This window comes from Hydra vulgaris, chromosome 15 (assembly GCF_038396675.1).
Source record: "Hydra vulgaris chromosome 15, alternate assembly HydraT2T_AEP".
Classification (NCBI taxonomy): domain Eukaryota; kingdom Metazoa; phylum Cnidaria; class Hydrozoa; order Anthoathecata; family Hydridae; genus Hydra; species Hydra vulgaris.
This window is the reverse complement of record NC_088934.1, coordinates 51,038,640-51,043,802: the sequence shown is the minus strand read 5'-3', so window position 1 is coordinate 51,043,802 and position 5,163 is coordinate 51,038,640. Positions and strand designations below refer to the sequence as shown.

At 30.9% G+C, this 5,163-nt stretch overlaps 1 pseudogene; it reads left to right on the top strand.

The window, feature by feature from the left end:
• Positions 1-961: 961 nt before the first annotated feature.
• Positions 962-1,973, top strand: LOC136092027 (caspase-3-like; annotated as a pseudogene).
• The last annotated feature ends 3,190 nt before the right edge of the window (positions 1,974-5,163 follow it).

Here is a 5,163-nt window from a genome sequence, read left to right as displayed (position 1 = left end):
TCTTTTTGTTTTTTTATATAATATTTTTATGCTATTTTTATGCCTCCCTTAATAGTTTCACATAGGTTTTAAGTTGTTTATGACAATATAAATATTGTGACCTTTTCATATTATGGAGGGGACGGGGGAGGGGGAGGGGGGTTGTAAATTATGGTCATACCGTTAAAAAGCTTTATGGTTATACTATGAAACGTAAAATTTATCGATGGATACAAGTCTAGATGAGAATAGTAAAAAAATGTTTTATAAACTTGTTACTCTTGAGCTTGGGGCAAGGGGCAAAAATTTAGGTGTTTTTTGTTTCCAGGCTCCTATAATCGCAATTTTTCGCAAATCATCTATGTTTGACATATAAATATTAAATATTTATAAGTATAAATATTTAAATGTTTAGTGTTTACTCCATGTCGGGAAGTTTTCTTAAACACCAAAAAATGTTGGTTCAATCTCTGAAAAAAAGTTAACGTTTCTGTATTTTTTAATTTTATAAATCTAAAAATTTGATTTGAATAATGCATTATATTGTTCTTCAAATTAAATTTTTAGATTTATAAATAATAAAAATATAATACAGAATTACTAACTTTTAATCATCTTCCTGTGAATAATGGCTGAATAAAATAATAAAAAGAATAAATGTATAACAAATTTAATTATGAAAGTTTATAATCATTATTATTGTATTATTAATAATTGTTAAACAGCATTAATGCAGCTTAACAAATGTTATTTATAAATATAACTTAATTAACTAACTTATTTAACTTCGTACTTTAAATGTATTGCAATAAATGTATTTCACTTAAAACGAAAAAAATCGAAAATATTATTTGGAGCTGAATGGACGAAATTAATTATACTATATTAACTAAGCTAATTAAATAAATCTATTATTTCTTTAGTAAATGTTTACATAAATCTTTTACACTAAATTAACTGTTTCACTCTTTATAGGTTCTAAGACTTGATACATTACATCAAATAACAGAAGGAAACAAATGAATAATCTAAATAACATTAAAAAAAGAAAAAATGACACTTTGAATGACACTGAGTCTTTATATGGTATTGATGCAAATCCAAAAAACTTAAAATGCATAAGATAGAATCTTCTATATCAAAAGTAATAAATACGACAATGATTCATAAAGTATGTTTTTTAAATACCCAAAGCAAACCTGAAGACATATTTGGAAAAAAAAGAGACGGTTTTAGAAAGGAATGACGAGGAAGGAATTCAATTTTCGCACATACGATATTTTCTTAATGAGCCAAAAATTGATTAATCGAAGGTTGATTTCAAATTTAACTCTGATTTCAATTTTAACTTTTATAATACCAACACTTTTCCAAGAGTAATTTTAACAATAATAAATGTAAAAAACTTTATGAAATCTTCTCCTATGGATATATACCCTAGATTAGGTACAAATGTTGATGCAGAGAGTTTATGTGATCTTTTCCAAAAATTAGATTTCAGGATAGATAGATTTGATAATCCCAAGTCAACTAATGTATTAAACATACTGAAGCAGGCATCAAATAAAGATTATTTTAAAATGAGTTGTTGTGTGGTGGCAATATTAACACATGGAAAAGAAGAGGAAATCTTTTGCACAAACGAATCTTTAAATATAAGGGAAGTAGCAAATATTTTAGCACTAAAGCTTTAGCTAATATACCAAAATTATTTTGAACTCTTGTTTTTAGCTTGTCGAGGAACACAGTTCATGGAATCATTAGACAAGGATAATAGTCTTATACCAGGATTGTCTTATTCCTGGCGAAATGAAGAACTTGGTTCGTGGTTTATGAAAGTTGTTGTTTCCGTTTTTGGCGATTACGCCCATAAAATGAACGCTGTTCAACTTTTAACACGTGTGAACGAAGTAGTCAGCGAAAAAACGCCAAATACTGGAGATATAACAAACATGATCAAAAGCAATTCGGATCAATATACCAATAAACCCTAAATTGGGAAAAGAATTAATTTTACCACCACTTTACGGACCTATGGAACCCTTAGAATATAGATAACTTTAAAAAATATTTACAAAAAAGTTTTGCTTATTATATTTTGTAGAAAACTGAAATATATCACTAAAATTCAAATTTGAGGTTTATATTAAACTTTTGTAGAAGTCTGGGTGTTTGTTAACAACATTATTGCAAAACCTTTGTAGAAGTCAGGGTGTAAACGCAACATTACGCGCACAACCTATGCAGAAATCAGTGTGCTAATTTACAACATTGCGTGCTGAACTTAAGTAGAAATCAGGGTGCTTATTTGCAATATTGCGTGCTGAACTTATGAAGAAGTCAAGGTGCTTATTCATAACATTACATGCACAACTTACGTAAACATTTTTTGTAATCTTTTGGTATTCGCAAACTTTTTGCAGCATTTTACATAAAGTTGCCCTTATTAAGCAAATCTTATACAAGTATATTTTAATTTTATTAATTTACAAAATTTTTTCATTTTGATAAAAGTACAATACTTTAGTGAAAATGCCGATTTAAAATTATCAGAAAATACTTTTGGACGCAAGTTATTTTTATACTTATACATAAATATTAATATTTAAAAGCGAGTTAAGCTTTGATATATTTTGGATATTCGTAACCATGAGCGAGATCTCGTCTCGTTCTCGTTTCTCGTGAGAAATTGGACTTCTCGTGAAAAACGAGAAATAGAAAATTCTCGCGAGAAGTAGAATGAGACTTAAATATTACATTATTTGCCAAATTAAAAAATATTATAATTTACAAAATGCTTAATAATTTGTTTTTTTATTTATTTAATTTTTGACTCCGTGATTTTAATTAAATTTTTGATTAGATATTTTAATTAGATTTAAAAAAAAAATCTAATTAAAAAATTTTAATTAGATTTTAAATATTTTTAATTAGATTTTAAATACAAAAACTTTTTGTATAAAATGGTGCACTTTCGACTTAATTTCATTAGTTTACCAGTGCAATTCAACTTCACACATATTGTTCATATTGAAAAGAAATATTCTTGCCTCATTTCAACGATCATAAGTGTCACCAAGAAAAAACAAAATCTGGAGATATTTTCAAAAAATAAGTGACGGTGCAGAATGCAAGGCGTGCAAAAAGTCTTTGAAAACAAAAGATTGAAACACAAGCGGACTTCATCGTCACCTCGAAAAAAAATACAGCCAAGGTTACGTTGAGTATTCTGAAAAAACTGACAATTCTCTTCCTCCTCCTCTTAAGAAGAAACAACGAACCATGGTCGAAATGCTTGAAACAAAGTCCAAATACGACAAAGACAATTCCATTCAAAAACAGTTTGACTCTGCAATGCTGGATTACTTTTGCACTGATCTGGCATCCTTTTCAGCAGCCGAAGGAAGAGGTTACAAGAAATTGTTTGACATTGCCTAAACTGAGCCTTCATCACAGAACAGCGTATTCAAGAAGGCTTTCAATTCTTTCAAAGAGAAGTTCTAGCTGGAATGAAGAGCATAATAACGGGGATTAAGCCAAATCTAAAAAGTGCTGCATTTACTTCTGACCTTTGGACTTCGAGAGCTCAAGAAAGCTACATCTCTTGGACTTTTCATGCTATTTACGAAAATTGGAGACTACATCACTGGACACCCCTTGTCCAACAGTTCCCAGGCAGACACACAGGCTTCTTAATTTAAGGAAAGCTGGATTCTTTCTTAGAAGAACTAAATTTGCCTGCTGATTTGCCAATGTACTGCGAGAACGACCAGGCAAGAAACATGAAACTTGCAGTCAAATTGTCAAAGCGCCTTGACCAATACTTGTGCAACAATCATATTTTGAAATGTTCAGTTCGAGACTCATTTGGAATGACTGCTGGAATGGATGATGCGTTGCAAACATGCAAAGATTTGGCTTCTTTAACTCACCAGTCAACAGTTGCAGCTGAGTTGCTTGAATCAGAATCAGACGCTCAAGGAATCAATTTTAGACAGTTACGCCAATCTGTTGACACAAGATGGAATAGTGAACTGGATTGCATGGCTTCTGTCCTACATCTAAAGAGTGCAATTATCAGCTTATGTGCAAATGAAGATATTTTTTCTTCAAAGACCATCAGTGCATCACAGTGGAAATCAATCGAGGGAGCAGTAGAAATTTTAGCAACACTTAAAGAAGCTACAGAAACGTGGTCGGCTGAGTCTATTCCAACAATTAATACTGTCGCCGATTCTCTTTATTTAATCCATGACAAAATTGATCAATTTATTGAGACGGATGGAAAAAATGGCTACTGTGTCTTGTATGCAAAAAACTTGAAAAGCTGCATTGAGAAAAGATTTCCTCTTTGTCACACTGGAAACTTATTGAGTGCTGCAGCAAACTACTTAAATCCTGCTTTAAAGGGACTTCACTTGAAGCTGTTCAAAAAATTTCAAACAATAAAAGAATGGTTAGCCTCACAGGTTGAGGATAATGTTGTGTGCCAACCTGTTGCCAGAGTCCGTTCAGCAGATTTGTCCCCTAATTCAAAACTGAAGCGCAAGTTAAACGTCAAACTTGAAACACAAGAGCCAACATCTGAACTGAATCCTATTTTGAGCGAAATGTGCCAGTATGAATATCTCCCTGATGCCAAAAATGACTTTCCGATTCTTGATTGGTGGAAATTGCATTCAAATACATTGCCAGAACTCTATTCATTATCTAGACAAATTTTAGCTATTCCAGCAAGTTCAACTAAATCAGAGAGAGTTTTTAGCTCAGGTGGAAATGTCATCCGATCATCCAGACACAACTTACAACCAGAAAAAGTAGAACAGATCATCTTAATCAAAGAAAATATTTTCTTGTTGAAAATGTTTCGCAAAAAAATTCTGAATTAATATTTAAAAAAGTTGCTTACATTTGACAAATGTCATTTGTGTCTATTTGTCAAAACCATGTTTACAGTTTTTTTTACTTGGATTTTATTAAATTTGTTTTCAAAAAATGTAAAATTTCTCGTCTTACCTCGTTCTTGGTCTTACGAGAAGTAGTAACTTCTCGTCTCGGTCTCGTCTCGGTTTGAAAAAACCTAGTCTCGCTCACGGTTATTAATTCGTCATTATTTTCACTTTGCATTACACATATAAATTGTTAGTAAAGCCAACAATTTATATGTAACAGAAAAATGATTTT